The sequence below is a fragment of the Equus asinus genome, chromosome 1, assembly GCF_041296235.1.
Source record: "Equus asinus isolate D_3611 breed Donkey chromosome 1, EquAss-T2T_v2, whole genome shotgun sequence".
NCBI classification, from domain to species: domain Eukaryota; kingdom Metazoa; phylum Chordata; class Mammalia; order Perissodactyla; family Equidae; genus Equus; species Equus asinus.
Genome location: NC_091790.1, coordinates 5000440 through 5018526, shown reverse-complemented (window position 1 = coordinate 5018526; position 18087 = coordinate 5000440).

The window sequence follows — 18087 nt, the reverse complement described above, 5'->3', positions numbered from 1 at the left end:
GCCCGTATCTAGACGGCACCTGGGGGAACGTTCCAGGATCAGGGGTGAAGTTCGAAACTTCCCAAATCCGGAAAGGAGACAGAAAAATATCTTTCCTGGAGAGAGGAATTCATCAGATTCCTCTAATTTGTCTTGGAAACATTGTGTCCGTGAAGGGGGATGCCAGGACCACCTCGAGTTTGGAGTTTCTGACCTCAGGATGTCAAACCAACCCAGATGACCACGTGTCCCCAGTGCTTAGTTTGACCCAGGCTAGGACAGCAAAGACTCCTTCAAGTGACCGGTGCAAATTCAAAGACAACAACCAAGAGTCACGAAAGCTCTCACACCTCGGCCTAGAGAACATACGGTGATTCCAGAAATGCAAAACGAATCACTTGGAATGAAGGGGAACGGACTGATAAGCATGTCTAAGGGGGATAGCTGAGAAATACCATGACGATTCTCCTATGGAAAAGAGACAAAGGTCCCAGAAAATGGAAGGCGAACAGAAATCACCCCTGGATAACCCACAATGAAAGATGATGTCCGTCTTTAGACAGACTCTGCTGGAACGTTTGAAAGGCAGAGAAATTCACAAGCCAAAAGACGGCAGCGAAGGTCAAGGCTGGGCTAAGTGGGAAGGGTGAGTTATGAGACTGCTCCAAGCGGGCCAGGAAACCGTGTGTCCGTGAAGCTTGCCGGGACAGCAGAGACACGATTCTGACAAATCCTCTGACATCGCAGTGGACCCGAAAAACAACCTGGCCTCATCTACACAGTGCCAGACTTGGGCTCAAGTAGCATATTCAAGTCCCATTGCCCTCAACTGCAGGTTGCCAACGGAACATGAAAGGGGCCGGCCGGTGGTGCAGCGGTGAGGTCCGCACCTTCTGGGTCGGTGGCCCGGGGTGGGCCGGGTGGAACCTCGGGTGAGCCTGCTCACCACTGCTTCAGGCCTTCTGGGGCAGGCGTCCGAGGTAGTGTAGAGGCAGATGGGAAGGGACGTTAGACAGGGCCAGACTTCCACAGCAAAGACAGGAGCATTGCCAGCAGATGTGAGCTCAGCGATGCACTTCTGCCAGAACAAAACCGATTCAAAGTTGCAAAGCATAGAGAAACTGAAGCTGAAAAGAAAAAGTGAAAAACTGCATGCCAGTGAGAAGGATGAGATCTCTATGAAGAAACTTAGCAAAACAGGTGAAAGCCATGGCAATGGAAAACTAACAAACGTTGGGGGAAAGAAATTCAAGAAGACACAAGGAGAAAGAAGGAGATTCCAGGATCTAGGAGTGGAAGCATCAACACACTGGAAACGTCCCTACCAGAGCAAGGAACCTCTGGATTCCATGCAATCCCAGTCAAAGTTGCAGCAATGTTTCCCACAGAGACAGAAGAGGGAATCCTGAAGCTTCTAGCCAGCAACAAGAGACCCTGACTAGGCAAAGGAATCCTCAGGAAAACGAAAAAAGCAGGACGTGGCACACTTTCCGATTTCAACATATAGGACGAAGCACTAGGTACCGAGACGGCACAGTCTGGGCCCCAAAACAGGCACACAGACCCATGCAACAGAATCGAGAACGCAGAGCCCAACTCAAACGTACATGGACAGCCCATTTTCGACCAGGGAGCCAAGAGGAGACAGCGGAGAAAGGAGAGCCTCTACCATAAACGGTGCTGGGAAGCCTGCACAGCCACATGGAACACAACGAGAGTACACCATGATGTTACACCTGGCACACACACCACCTGAAATGGATCAAAGCCTTGAATGGCAGACTTGAAACCGTGAACCTTGTAGCAGAAGACCTAGGCAGAGTGCTCTTTGCCATCTGTCTGAGCCGCCTGTTTGGAAGAAGCAAGTCCGACTGGGCCAGGGCAACCAAGTCAACAAGAAACCAACGGGACCACGTCAAATGCGGACGCTTCTGCCCAGTGAAGGAAACCATCGACTGAATGGAAAGATAGCACAACGACTGGGGGAGGATGTTTGCAAACCACACATCGGACAAGGGGTGGAAAGCCCAAAGATGCAATCAACTCGCACGTCCCCAGAAGAAAAAAAAAACAACAAGCCAATGAAAACCTGGGCAGAAGATGGAAACAGAGATTTCTGCCAAGAAGATCGAAAGAGGGCCAACGGGTGCATGAACACTTGTTCACCGTCATTAAGTCTCAGGCCAATGCAAATGCAAACTGCAAGGGCACAGCAGCTCACTGTGGTCAGAATGGCTATAAGGAAGCAGACAGGAAGCCACAAGTGTCAGAGAGGAGGTGGAGAGAAGGGAAGCCTCCCGCACCGTTGGTGGGAGTGCAGACCGGTGCAGCCACTACGCCAAGCGGTGTGGAACTGCCTCAGAACTTGAAGAATCCATGTCCCATATGATCCAGCTATTCCTCTGCGGCGTGTTGATCCAAAGAACTCGGAAACACTCCTGCATAAAGACATGTCCACCGCTGAGTTCACCACAGCGTCGCTCCCACTACCCAAGACTTGGAAGCCTCCCTGGAGCCCAGCAAGGGACCAGTGCAGAAGGAAGATGGGCTATAGCCGCGCAATGGCATACCAGTCAGCCGGAACCAAGGATGCAATCCAGCCATTTGTGACCACCAGAATGGCTGGGAGGGTTTTAGGGAAGTGAAACAAGCCCCAGGGAGCAAGGCAAGTACCGTAGGACCTCACTTAAGAGGAGAAGCAAAAACAAGCTGTCAGTAACAGGTGGCACGGGACATTTGATTGGGGGTTCCCAGAGACAAAGCGGGGAGGTGTGAGAGGGTGAAACAGATGATGAGGCACAAGTGTGTGGTGAGGGCCTGCTATTAGGCTTACGCAGGGGAAGATGATGTAAGCTACACGGAAGTCTACATCGATGAGGATGCAAATCGGAAAGATATAGGATGTTCTAATGCAGGGTTGCGGCAATAAATTCACCTCAAAGCAAAAATCCAAAATGGGGTCCAGAATGACGGCATAAAGCTTTGGGGCTGAAAGAGATTAGAGAAGGTGAACTTCCAAGGCTGGAAAATCACCTCAAAATGCGTACTGATGCTACAGAAAGGTAGACCATTCCAAATAGATGAAGAGCAATGCTACCCACAGCACATGCTGCCTGCGAAACCCATGCACCCACGGAAAAGGTTACCGTGCAGGATGTTACTACTAATCACCTTCACGAATAATCCAAACAGGCCCACGTGTTCCCAAGCTCAGGCAAAAGGTTGGTCCAAAAGTCCAATTCAGGGCCGGCCCTGTGGCGGAGCGGGTAAGCGCCCACGTTCCGCTTGGCCGGCCCAGGCCTCACTGTTTCACATCACGGGTGCAGATCACATTAGCAGTCTTAGGAAATATAGATTTCATGGTACGGTGCGGACAGGGATCATAAACTAAGTAGCAATGGTGAGGTCACCTTCTAATACGCACCAGAAAAAGAACCGTGAGGCTTTTACAATCCATGAACGCATCTGGTACACTTCCCCAAAGGAAGCAGGAAGGAAAACATGGGACCTGCCTAGGTGGAATCGGCAGAGTGCTAGGAGATGACACGATCATTGCGCATCAGAGGATTGCCCGGGCAACTTCAACCTGGGAGGGAGTCCAGGACTTTCTCTGGGGAACGTCCACCCACTTGGCCATCTACATAAAATGTAAGAGGTGAAACCCAGGATAATCTTACAGGACAGAAACCAGTGTCTAGAGAGAATGTAGCAGGCCTTCCAAAGTTTGAGGGGCAAGACAGAAACCGACAAGAAATCGAGAAAAAGGAAAACTATCCTACCTGGAAAGGGTCAGGAGTCAGACTGGCCTGAGATGGCTCTGAAACTCTGTGTGCACGCAGGTTGTCAGGACAACTTCGAATTTTGAGGTTGTTTATGACATCACGAGGATCATGTCCGCCAAGATGGCCACACGGTTACAGACCGAGGATTGGCCTAGGCTAGGCTATTAAAGGGAGGGATACCCAGAAACAGCTTTGAGAAACAGAAAGCGGACACAGAAACTGGAAGGCATAAAACAGACGCTGATTCGAGGGGTAAGAAAGGGATCCTTGGCAAGAAGCGAGAATAGAGGGACAAGCCCCGAGAGGAGAACGTTGTCATCTGTTCAAGTCTATGGGGAGGCCATGCTGATTCAAGCTTGCAACTTGATTGGAAGCAAGAGGCCGGACTTGGGCCTTATCAGACCTACGTGGTCCTTCTGCCTTAAGCATAAGCCAAAGTCAAGAATGAGGTCTTGAGGACGTTGAAGAGAAGCCTCGATGCCTCCTTTCCTAGGCCCCTGGCATTCTTTGCAGATCAGTCTCACTTTCCATAGCTCTGGCGTCACAGGGGCCCACTGGGTACATGCTAATGTGTCCCAAGACATGTCTTGGAAGCCTTGAAGGAATGGAGCCCTGTCACGCTTGGGCTATGTCTCTTTGTTTGGAAGTGCTCTACAAGGGTGCTGAAAAGCACCCTTTTCCACAGGCCTTCGTTCCTTCGTGAAGGCTGCCCTCCCAGGCTAGTGTGCTCAGTTTGCCTCCATCGAAATTCTCTCCCCCTACCTCTTGCCGTAGAAGGATTATGGATTATGCATTTTGACACCACATGTAAGGAAGTGGGCTGAAAATGAGAACATTACAATTCTGTTTCAAGAAAAATAAACAGGCGTGGGCTGAGGATGTAAGGCAAACAAATGGCACAGCCTATAGTAATAAAGGAAGCCCGTATCTAGACGGCACCTGGGGGAACGTTCCAGGATCAGGGGTGAAGTTCGAAACTTCCCAAATCCGGAAAGGAGACAGAAAAATATCTTTCCTGGAGAGAGGAATTCATCAGATTCGTCTAATTTGTCTTGGAAACATTGTGTCCGTGAAGGGGGATGCCAGGACCACCTCGAGTTTGGAGTTTCTGACCTCAGGATGTCAAACCAACCCAGATGACCACGTGTCCCCAGTGCTTAGTTTGACCCAGGCTAGGACAGCAAAGACTCCTTCAAGTGACCGGTGCAAATTCAAAGACAACAACCAAGAGTCACGAAAGCTCTCACACCTCGGCCTAGAGAACATACGGTGATTCCAGAAATGCAAAACGAATCACTTGGAATGAAGGGGAACGGACTGATAAGCATGTCTAAGGGGGATAGCTGAGAAATACCATGACGATTCTCCTATGGAAAAGAGACAAAGGTCCCAGAAAATGGAAGGCGAACAGAAATCACCCCGGATAACCCACAATGAAAGATGATGTCCGTCTTTAGACAGACTCTGCTGGAACGTTTGAAAGGCAGAGAAATTCACAAGCCAAAAGACGGCAGCGAAGGTCAAGGCTGGGCTAAGTGGGAAGGGTGAGTTATGAGACTGCTCCAAGCGGGCCAGGAAACCGTGTGTCCGTGAAGCTTGCCGGGACAGCAGAGACACGATTCTGACAAATCCTCTGACATCGCAGTGGACCCGAAAAACAACCTGGCCTCATCTACACAGTGCCAGACTTGGGCTCAAGTAGCATATTCAAGTCCCATTGCCCTCAACTGCAGGTTGCCAACGGAACATGAAAGGGGCCGGCCGGTGGTGCAGCGGTGAGGTCCGCACCTTCTGGGTCGGTGGCCCGGGGTGGGCCGGGTGGAACCTCGGGTGAGCCTGCTCACCACTGCTTCAGGCCTTCTGGGGCAGGCGTCCGAGGTAGTGTAGAGGCAGATGGGAAGGGACGTTAGACAGGGCCAGACTTCCACAGCAAAGACAGGAGCATTGCCAGCAGATGTGAGCTCAGCGATGCACTTCTGCCAGAACAAAACCGATTCAAAGTTGCAAAGCATAGAGAAACAGAAGCTGAAAAGAAAAAGTGAAAAACTGCATGCCAGTGAGAAGGATGAGATCTCTATGAAGAAACTTAGCAAAACAGGTGAAAGCCATGGCAATGGAAAACTAACAAACGTTGGGGTGAAGAAATTCAAGAGGACACAAGGAGAAAGAAGGAGATTCCAGGATCTAGGAGTGGAAGCATCAACACACTGGAAACGTCCCTACCAGAGCAAGGAACCTCTGGATTCCATGCAATCCCAGTCAAAGTTGCAGCAATGTTTCCCACAGAGACAGAAGAGGGAATCCTGAAGCTTCTAGCCAGCAACAAGAGACCCTGACTAGGCAAAGGAATCCTCAGGAAAACGAAAAAAGCAGGACGTGGCACACTTTCCGATTTCAACATATAGGACGAAGCACTAGGTACCGAGACGGCACAGTCTGGGCCCCAAAACAGGCACACAGACCCATGCAACAGAATCGAGAACCCAGAGCCCAACTCAAACGTACATGGACAGCCCATTTTCGACCAGGGAGCCAAGAGGAGACAGCGGAGAAAGGAGAGCCTCTACCATAAACGGTGCTGGGAAGCCTGCACAGCCACATGGAACACAACGAGAGTACACCATGATGTTACACCTGGCACACACACCACCTGAAATGGATCAAAGCCTTGAATGGCAGACTTGAAACCGTGAACCTTGTAGCAGAAGACCTAGGCAGAGTGCTCTTTGCCATCTGTCTGAGCCGGCTGTTTGGAAGAAGCAAGTCCGACTGGGCCAGGGCAACCAAGTCAACAAGAAACCAACGGGACCACGTCAAATGCGGACGCTTCTGCCCAGTGAAGGAAACCATCGACTGAATGGAAAGATAGCACAACGACTGGGGGAGGATGTTTGCAAACCACACATCGGACAAGGGGTGGAAAGCCCAAAGATGCAATCAACTCGCACGTCCCCAGAAGAAAAAAAAAACAACAAGCCAATGAAAACCTGGGCAGAAGATGGAAACAGAGATTTCTGCCAAGAAGATCGAAAGAGGGCCAACGGGTGCATGAACACTTGTTCACCGTCATTAAGTCTCAGGCCAATGCAAATGCAAACTGCAAGGGCACAGCAGCTCACTGTGGTCAGAATGGCTATAAGGAAGCAGACAGGAAGCCACAAGTGTCAGAGAGGAGGTGGAGAGAAGGGAAGCCTCCCGCACCGTTGGTGGGAGTGCAGACCGGTGCAGCCACTACGCCAAGCGGTGTGGAACTGCCTCAGAACTTGAAGAATCCATGTCCCATATGATCCAGCTATTCCTCTGCGGCGTGTTGATCCAAAGAACTCGGAAACACTCCTGCCTAAAGACATGTGCACCGCTGAGTTCACCACAGCGTCGCTCCCACTACCCAAGACTTGGAAGCCTCCCTGGAGCCCAGCAAGGGACCAGTGCAGAAGGAAGATGGGCTATAGCCACGCAATGGCATACCAGTCAGCCGGAACCAAGGATGCAATCCAGCCATTTGTGACCACCAGAATGGCTGGGAGGGTTTTAGGGAAGTGAAACAAGCCCCAGGGAGCAAGGCAAGTACCGTAGGACCTCACTTAAGAGGAGAAGCAAAAACAAGCGGTCAGGAACAGGTGGCACGGGACATTTGATTGGGGGTTCCCAGAGACAAAGCGGGGAGGTGTGAGAGGGTGAAACAGATGATGAGGCACAAGTGTGTGGTGAGGGCCTGCTATTAGGCTTACGCAGGGGAAGATGATGTAAGCTACACGGAAGTCTACATCGATGAGGATGCAAATCGGAAAGATATAGGATGTTCTAATGCAGGGTTGCGGCAATAAATTCACCTCAAAGCAAAAATCCAAAATGGGGTCCAGAATGACGGCATAAAGCTTTGGGGCTGAAAGAGATTAGAGAAGGTGAACTTCCAAGGCTGGAAAATCACCTCAAAATGCGTACTGATGCTACAGAAAGGTAGACCATTCCAAATAGATGAAGAGCAATGCTACCCACAGCACATGCTGCCTGCGAAACCCATGCACCCACGGAAAAGGTTACCGTGCAGGATGTTACTACTAATCACCTTCACGAATAATCCAAACAGGCCCACGTGTTCCCAAGCTCAGGCAAAAGGTTGGTCCAAAAGTCCAATTCAGGGCCGGCCCTGTGGCGGAGCGGGTAAGCGCCCACGTTCCGCTTGGCCGGCCCAGGCCTCACTGTTTCACATCACGGGTGCAGATCACATTAGCAGTCTTAGGAAATATAGATTTCATGGTACGGTGCGGACAGGGATCATAAACTAAGTAGCAATGGTGAGGTCACCTTCTAATACGCACCAGAAAAAGAACCGTGAGGCTTTTACAATCCATGAACGCATCTGGTACACTTCCCCAAAGGAAGCAGGAAGGAAAACATGGGACCTGCCTAGGTGGAATCGGCAGAGTGCTAGGAGATGACACGATCATTGCGCATCAGAGGATTGCCCGGGCAACTTCAACCTGGGAGGGAGTCCAGGACTTTCTCTGGGGAACGTCCACCCACTTGGCCATCTACATAAAATGTAAGAGGTGAAACCCAGGATAATCTTACAGGACAGAAACCAGTGTCTAGAGAGAATGTAGCAGGCCTTCCAAAGTTCGAGGGGCAACACAGAAACCGACAAGAAATCGAGAAAAAGGAAAACTATCCTACCTGGAAAGGGTGAGGAGTCAGACTGGCCTGAGATGGCTCTGAAACTCTGTGTGCACGCAGGTTGTCAGGACAACTTCGAATTTTGAGGTTGTTTATGACATCACGAGGATCATGTCCGCCAAGATGGCCACACGGTTACAGACCGAGGATTGGCCTAGGCTAGGCTATTAAAGGGAGGGATACCCAGAAACAGCTTTGAGAAACAGAAAGCGGACACAGAAACTGGAAGGCATAAAACAGACGCTGATTCGAGGGGTAAGAAAGGGATCCTTGGCAAGAAGCGAGAATAGAGGGACAAGCCCCGAGAGGAGAACGTTGTCATCTGTTCAAGTCTATGGGGAGGCCATGCTGATTCAAGCTTGCAACTTGATTGGAAGCAAGAGGCCGGACTTGGGCCTTATCAGACCTACGTGGTCCTTCTGCCTTAAGCATAAGCCAAAGTCAAGAATGAGGTCTTGAGGACGTTGAAGAGAAGCCTCGATGCCTCCTTTCCTAGGCCCCTGGCATTCTTTGCAGATCAGTCTCACTTTCCATAGCTCTGGCGTCACGGGGGCCCACTGGGTACATGCTAATGTGTCCCAAGACATGTCTTGGAAGCCTTGAAGGAATGGAGCCCTGTCACGCTTGGGCTATGTCTCTTTGTTTGGAAGTGCTCTACAAGGGTGCTGAAAAGCACCCTTTTCCACAGGCCTTCGTTCCTTCGTGAAGGCTGCCCTCCCAGGCTAGTGTGCTCAGTTTGCCTCCATCGAAATTCTCTCCCCCTACCTCTTGCCGTAGAAGGATTATGGATTATGCATTTTGACACCACATGTAAGGAAGTGGGCTGAAAATGAGAACATTACAATTCTGTTTCAAGAAAAATAAACAGGCGTGGGCTGAGGATGTAAGGCAAACAAATGGCACAGCCTATAGTAATAAAGGAAGCCCGTATCTAGACGGCACCTGGGGGAACGTTCCAGGATCAGGGGTGAAGTTCGAAACTTCCCAAATCCGGAAAGGAGACAGAAAAATATCTTTCCTGGAGAGAGGAATTCATCAGATTCGTCTAATTTGTCTTGGAAACATTGTGTCCGTGAAGGGGGATGCCAGGACCACCTCGAGTTTGGAGTTTCTGACCTCAGGATGTCAAACCAACCCAGATGACCACGTGTCCCCAGTGCTTAGTTTGACCCAGGCTAGGACAGCAAAGACTCCTTCAAGTGACCGGTGCAAATTCAAAGACAACAACCAAGAGTCACGAAAGCTCTCACACCTCGGCCTAGAGAACATACGGTGATTCCAGAAATGCAAAACGAATCACTTGGAATGAAGGGGAACGGACTGATAAGCATGTCTAAGGGGGATAGCTGAGAAATACCATGACGATTCTCCTATGGAAAAGAGACAAAGGTCCCAGAAAATGGAAGGCGAACAGAAATCACCCCTGGATAATCCACAATGAAAGATGATGTCCGTCTTTAGACAGACTCTGCTGGAACGTTTGAAAGGCAGAGAAATTCACAAGCCAAAAGACGGCAGCGAAGGTCAAGGCTGGGCTAAGTGGGAAGGGTGAGTTATGAGACTGCTCCAAGCGGGCCAGGAAACCGTGTGTCCGTGAAGCTTGCCGGGACAGCAGAGACACGATTCTGACAAATCCTCTGACATCGCAGTGGACCCGAAAAACAACCTGGCCTCATCTACACAGTGCCAGACTTGGGCTCAAGTAGCATATTCAAGTCCCATTGCCCTCAACTGCAGGTTGCCAACGGAACATGAAAGGGGCCGGCCGGTGGTGCAGCGGTGAGGTCCGCACCTTCTGGGTCGGTGGCCCGGGGTGGGCCGGGTGGAACCTCGGGTGAGCCTGCTCACCACTGCTTCAGGCCTTCTGGGGCAGGCGTCCGAGGTAGTGTAGAGGCAGATGGGAAGGGACGTTAGACAGGGCCAGACTTCCACAGCAAAGACAGGAGCATTGCCAGCAGATGTGAGCTCAGCGATGCACTTCTGCCAGAACAAAACCGATTCAAAGTTGCAAAGCATAGAGAAACTGAAGCTGAAAAGAAAAAGTGAAAAACTGCATGCCAGTGAGAAGGATGAGATCTCTATGAAGAAACTTAGCAAAACAGGTGAAAGCCATGGCAATGGAAAACTAACAAACGTTGGGGGAAAGAAATTCAAGAAGACACAAGGAGAAAGAAGGAGATTCCAGGATCTAGGAGTGGAAGCATCAACACACTGGAAACGTCCCTACCAGAGCAAGGAACCTCTGGATTCCATGCAATCCCAGTCAAAGTTGCAGCAATGTTTCCCACAGAGACAGAAGAGGGAATCCTGAAGCTTCTAGCCAGCAACAAGAGACCCTGACTAGGCAAAGGAATCCTCAGGAAAACGAAAAAAGCAGGACGTGGCACACTTTCTGATTTCAACATATAGGACGAAGCACTAGGTACCGAGACGGCACAGTCTGGGCCCCAAAACAGGCACACAGACCCATGCAACAGAATCGAGAACGCAGAGCCCAACTCAAACGTACATGGACAGCCCATTTTCGACCAGGGAGCCAAGAGGAGACAGCGGAGAAAGGAGAGCCTCTACCATAAACGGTGCTGGGAAGCCTGCACAGCCACATGGAACACAACGAGAGTACACCATGATGTTACACCTGGCACACACACCACCTGAAATGGATCAAAGCCTTGAATGGCAGACTTGAAACCGTGAACCTTGTAGCAGAAGACCTAGGCAGAGTGCTCTTTGCCATCTGTCTGAGCCGCCTGTTTGGAAGAAGCAAGTCTGACTGGGCCAGGGCAACCAAGTCAACAAGAAACCAACGGGACCACGTCAAATGCGGACGCTTCTGCCCAGTGAAGGAAACCATCGACTGAATGGAAAGATAGCACAACGACTGGGGGAGGATGTTTGCAAACCACACATCGGACAAGGGGTGGAAAGCCCAAAGATGCAATCAACTCGCACGTCCCCAGAAGAAAAAAAAAACAACAAGCCAATGAAAACCTGGGCAGAAGATGGAAACAGAGATTTCTGCCAAGAAGATCGAAAGAGGGCCAACGGGTGCATGAACACTTGTTCACCGTCATTAAGTCTCAGGCCAATGCAAATGCAAACTGCAAGGGCACAGCAGCTCACTGTGGTCAGAATGGCTATAAGGAAGCAGACAGGAAGCCACAAGTGTCAGAGAGGAGGTGGAGAGAAGGGAAGCCTCCCGCACCGTTGGTGGGAGTGCAGACCGGTGCAGCCACTACGCCAAGCGGTGTGGAACTGCCTCAGAACTTGAAGAATCCATGTCCCATATGATCCAGCTATTCCTCTGCAGCGTGTTGATCCAAAGAACTCGGAAACACTCCTGCCTAAAGACATGTGCACCGCTGAGTTCACCACAGCGTCGCTCCCACTACCCAAGACTTGGAAGCCTCCCTGGAGCCCAGCAAGGGACCAGTGCAGAAGGAAGATGGGCTATAGCCACGCAATGGCATACCAGTCAGCCGGAACCAAGGATGCAATCCAGCCATTTGTGACCACCAGAATGGCTGGGAGGGTTTTAGGGAAGTGAAACAAGCCCCAGGGAGAAAGGCAAGTACCGTAGGACCTCACTTAAGAGGAGAAGCAAAAACAAGCGGTCAGGAACAGGTGGCACGGGACATTTGATTGGGGGTTCCCAGAGACAAAGCGGGGAGGTGTGAGAGGGTGAAACAGATGATGAGGCACAAGTGTGTGGTGAGGGCCTGCTATTAGGCTTACGCAGGGGAAGATGATGTAAGCTACACGGAAGTCTACATCGATGAGGATGCAAATCGGAAAGATATAGGATGTTCTAATGCAGGGTTGCGGCAATAAATTCACCTCAAAGCAAAAATCCAAAATGGGGTCCAGAATGACGGCATAAAGCTTTGGGGCTGAAAGAGATTAGAGAAGGTGAACTTCCAAGGCTGGAAAATCACCTCAAAATGCGTACTGATGCTACAGAAAGGTAGACCATTCCAAATAGATGAAGAGCAATGCTACCCACAGCACATGCTGCCTGCGAAACCCATGCACCCACGGAAAAGGTTACCGTGCAGGATGTTACTACTAATCACCTTCACGAATAATCCAAACAGGCCCACGTGTTCCCAAGCTCAGGCAAAAGGTTGGTCCAAAAGTCCAATTCAGGGCCGGCCCTGTGGCGGAGCGGGTAAGCGCCCACGTTCCGCTTGGCCGGCCCAGGCCTCACTGTTTCACATCACGGGTGCAGATCACATTAGCAGTCTTAGGAAATATAGATTTCATGGTACGGTGCGGACAGGGATCATAAACTAAGTAGCAATGGTGAGGTCACCTTCTAATACGCACCAGAAAAAGAACCGTGAGGCTTTTACAATCCATGAACGCATCTGGTACACTTCCCCAAAGGAAGCAGGAAGGAAAACATGGGACCTGCCTAGGTGGAATCGGCAGAGTGCTAGGAGATGACACGATCATTGCGCATCAGAGGATTGCCCGGGCAACTTCAACCTGGGAGGGAGTCCAGGACTTTCTCTGGGGAACGTCCACCCACTTGGCCATCTACATAAAATGTAAGAGGTGAAACCCAGGATAATCTTACAGGACAGAAACCAGTGTCTAGAGAGAATGTAGCAGGCCTTCCAAAGTTTGAGGGGCAAGACAGAAACCGACAAGAAATCGAGAAAAAGGAAAACTATCCTACCTGGAAAGGGTGAGGAGTCAGACTGGCCTGAGATGGCTCTGAAACTCTGTGTGCACGCAGGTTGTCAGGACAACTTCGAATTTTGAGGTTGTTTATGACATCACGAGGATCATGTCCGCCAAGATGGCCACACGGTTACAGACCGAGGATTGGCCTAGGCTAGGCTATTAAAGGGAGGGATACCCAGAAACAGCTTTGAGAAACAGAAAGCGGACACAGAAACTGGAAGGCATAAAACAGACGCTGATTCGAGGGGTAAGAAAGGGATCCTTGGCAAGAAGCGAGAATAGAGGGACAAGCCCCGAGAGGAGAACGTTGTCATCTGTTCAAGTCTATGGGGAGGCCATGCTGATTCAAGCTTGCAACTTGATTGGAAGCAAGAGGCCGGACTTGGGCCTTATCAGACCTACGTGGTCCTTCTGCCTTAAGCATAAGCCAAAGTCAAGAATGAGGTCTTGAGGACGTTGAAGAGAAGCCTCGATGCCTCCTTTCCTAGGCCCCTGGCATTCTTTGCAGATCAGTCTCACTTTCCATAGCTCTGGCGTCACAGGGGCCCACTGGGTACATGCTAATGTGTCCCAAGACATGTCTTGGAAGCCTTGAAGGAATGGAGCCCTGTCACGCTTGGGCTATGTCTCTTTGTTTGCAAGTGCTCTACAAGGGTGCTGAAAAGCACCCTTTTCCACAGGCCTTCGTTCCTTCGTGAAGGCTGCCCTCCCAGGCTAGTGTGCTCAGTTTGCCTCCATCGAAATTCTCTCCCCCTACCTCTTGCCGTAGAAGGATTATGGATTATGCATTTTGACACCACATGTAAGGAAGTGGGCTGAAAATGAGAACATTACAATTCTGTTTCAAGAAAAATAAACAGGCGTGGGCTGAGGATGTAAGGCAAACAAATGGCACAGCCTATAGTAATAAAGGAAGCCCGTATCTAGACGGCACCTGGGGGAACGTTCCAGGATCAGGGGTGAAGTTCGAAACTTCCCAAATCCGGAAAGGAGACAGAAAAATATCTTTCCTGGAGAGAGGAATTCATCAGATTCGTCTAATTTGTCTTGGAAACATTGTGTCCGTGAAGGGGGATGCCAGGACCACCTCGAGTTTGGAGTTTCTGACCTCAGGATGTCAAACCAACCCAGATGACCACGTGTCCCCAGTGCTTAGTTTGACCCAGGCTAGGACAGCAAAGACTCCTTCAAGTGACCGGTGCAAATTCAAAGACAACAACCAAGAGTCACGAAAGCTCTCACACCTCGGCCTAGAGAACATACGGTGATTCCAGAAATGCAAAACGAATCACTTGGAATGAAGGGGAACGGACTGATAAGCATGTCTAAGGGGGATAGCTGAGAAATACCATGACGATTCTCCTATGGAAAAGAGACAAAGGTCCCAGAAAATGGAAGGCGAACAGAAATCACCCCTGGATAATCCACAATGAAAGATGATGTCCGTCTTTAGACAGACTCTGCTGGAACGTTTGAAAGGCAGAGAAATTCACAAGCCAAAAGACGGCAGCGAAGGTCAAGGCTGGGCTAAGTGGGAAGGGTGAGTTATGAGACTGCTCCAAGCGGGCCAGGAAACCGTGTGTCCGTGAAGCTTGCCGGGACAGCAGAGACACGATTCTGACAAATCCTCTGACATCGCAGTGGACCCGAAAAACAACCTGGCCTCATCTACACAGTGCCAGACTTGGGCTCAAGTAGCATATTCAAGTCCCATTGCCCTCAACTGCAGGTTGCCAACGGAACATGAAAGGGGCCGGCCGGTGGTGCAGCGGTGAGGTCCGCACCTTCTGGGTCGGTGGCCCGGGGTGGGCCGGGTGGAACCTCGGGTGAGCCTGCTCACCACTGCTTCAGGCCTTCTGGGGCAGGCGTCCGAGGTAGTGTAGAGGCAGATGGGAAGGGACGTTAGACAGGGCCAGACTTCCACAGCAAAGACAGGAGCATTGCCAGCAGATGTGAGCTCAGCGATGCACTTCTGCCAGAACAAAACCGATTCAAAGTTGCAAAGCATAGAGAAACTGAAGCTGAAAAGAAAAAGTGAAAAACTGCATGCCAGTGAGAAGGATGAGATCTCTATGAAGAAACTTAGCAAAACAGGTGAAAGCCATGGCAATGGAAAACTAACAAACGTTGGGGGAAAGAAATTCAAGAAGACACAAGGAGAAAGAAGGAGATTCCAGGATCTAGGAGTGGAAGCATCAACACACTGGAAACGTCCCTACCAGAGCAAGGAACCTCTGGATTCCATGCAATCCCAGTCAAAGTTGCAGCAATGTTTCCCGCAGAGACAGAAGAGGGAATCCTGAAGCTTCTAGCCAGCAACAAGAGACCCTGACTAGGCAAAGGAATCCTCAGGAAAACGAAAAAAGCAGGACGTGGCACACTTTCCGATTTCAACATATAGGACGAAGCACTAGGTACCGAGACGGCACAGTCTGGGCCCCAAAACAGGCACACAGACCCATGCAACAGAATCGAGAACGCAGAGCCCAACTCAAACGTACATGGACAGCCCATTTTCGACCAGGGAGCCAAGAGGAGACAGCGGAGAAAGGAGAGCCTCTACCATAAACGGTGCTGGGAAGCCTGCACAGCCACATGGAACACAACGAGAGTACACCATGATGTTACACCTGGCACACACACCACCTGAAATGGATCAAAGCCTTGAATGGCAGACTTGAACCGTGAACCTTGTAGCAGAAGACCTAGGCAGAGTGCTCTTTGCCATCTGTCTGAGCCGCCTGTTTGGAAGAAGCAAGTCTGACTGGGCCAGGGCAACCAAGTCAACAAGAAACCAACGGGACCACGTCAAATGCGGACGCTTCTGCCCAGTGAAGGAAACCATCGACTGAATGGAAAGATAGCACAACGACTGGGGGAGGATGTTTGCAAACCACACATCGGACAAGGGGTGGAAAGCCCAAAGATGCAATCAACTCGCACGTCCCCAGAAGAAAAAAAAAACAACAAGCCAATGAAAACCTGGGCAGAAGATGGAAACAGAGATTTCTGCCAAGAAGATCGAAAGAGGGCCAACGGGTGCATGAACACTTGTTCACCGTCATTAAGTCTCAGGCCAATGCAAATGCAAACTGCAAGGGCACAGCAGCTCACTGTGGTCAGAATGGCTATAAGGAAGCAGACAGGAAGCCACAAGTGTCAGAGAGGAGGTGGAGAGAAGGGAAGCCTCCCGCACCGTTGGTGGGAGTGCAGACCGGTGCAGCCACTACGCCAAGCGGTGTGGAACTGCCTCAGAACTTGAAGAATCCATGTCCCATATGATCCAGCTATTCCTCTGCGGCGTGTTGATCCAAAGAACTCGGAAACACTCCTGCCTTAAGACATGTGCACCGCTGAGTTCACCACAGCGTCGCTCCCACTACCCAAGACTTGGAAGCCTCCCTGGAGCCCAGCAAGGGACCAGTGCAGAAGGAAGATGGGCTATAGCCACGCAATGGCATACCAGTCAGCCGGAACCAAGGATGCAATCCAGCCATTTGTGACCACCAGAATGGCTGGGAGGGTTTTAGGGAAGTGAAACAAGCCCCAGGGAGCAAGGCAAGTACCGTAGGACCTCACTTAAGAGGAGAAGCAAAAACAAGCGGTCAGGAACAGGTGGCACGGGACATTTGATTGGGGGTTCCCAGAGACAAAGCGGGGAGGTGTGAGAGGGTGAAACAGATGATGAGGCACAAGTGTGTGGTGAGGGCCTGCTATTAGGCTTACGCAGGGGAAGATGATGTAAGCTACACGGAAGTCTACATCGATGAGGATGCAAATCGGAAAGATATAGGATGTTCTAATGCAGGGTTGCGGCAATAAATTCACCTCAAAGCAAAAATCCAAAATGGGGTCCAGAATGACGGCATAAAGCTTTGGGGCTGAAAGAGATTAGAGAAGGTGAACTTCCAAGGCTGGAAAATCACCTCAAAATGCGTACTGATGCTACAGAAAGGTAGACCATTCCAAATAGATGAAGAGCAATGCTACCCACAGCACATGCTGCCTGCGAAACCCATGCACCCACGGAAAAGGTTACCGTGCAGGATGTTACTACTAATCACCTTCACGAATAATCCAAACAGGCCCACGTGTTCCCAAGCTCAGGCAAAAGGTTGGTCCAAAAGTCCAATTCAGGGCCGGCCCTGTGGCGGAGCGGGTAAGCGCCCACGTTCCGCTTGGCCGGCCCAGGCCTCACTGTTTCACATCACGGGTGCAGATCACATTAGCAGTCTTAGGAAATATAGATTTCATGGTACGGTGCGGACAGGGATCATAAACTAAGTAGCAATGGTAAGGTCACCTTCTAATACGCACCAGAAAAAGAACCGTGAGGCTTTTACAATCCATGAACGCATCTGGTACACTTCCCCAAAGGAAGCAGGAAGGAAAACATGGGACCTGCCTAGGTGGAATCGGCAGAGTGCTAGGAGATGACACGATCATTGCGCATCAGAGGATTGCCCGGGCAACTTCAACCTGGGAGGGAGTCCAGGACTTTCTCTGGGGAACGTCCACCCACTTGGCCATCTACATAAAATGTAAGAGGTGAAACCCAGGATAATCTTACAGGACAGAAACCAGTGTCTAGAGAGAATGTAGCAGGCCTTCCAAAGTTTGAGGGGCAAGACAGAAACCGACAAGAAATCGAGAAAAAGGAAAACTATCCTACCTGGAAAGGGTGAGGAGTCAGACTGGCCTGAGATGGCTCTGAAACTCTGTGTGCACGCAGGTTGTCAGGACAACTTCGAATTTTGAGGTTGTTTATGACATCACGAGGATCATGTCCGCCAAGATGGCCACACGGTTACAGACCGAGGATTGGCCTAGGCTAGGCTATTAAAGGGAGGGATACCCAGAAACAGCTTTGAGAAACAGAAAGCGGACACAGAAACTGGAAGGCATAAAACAGACGCTGATTCGAGGGGTAAGAAAGGGATCCTTGGCAAGAAGCGAGAAT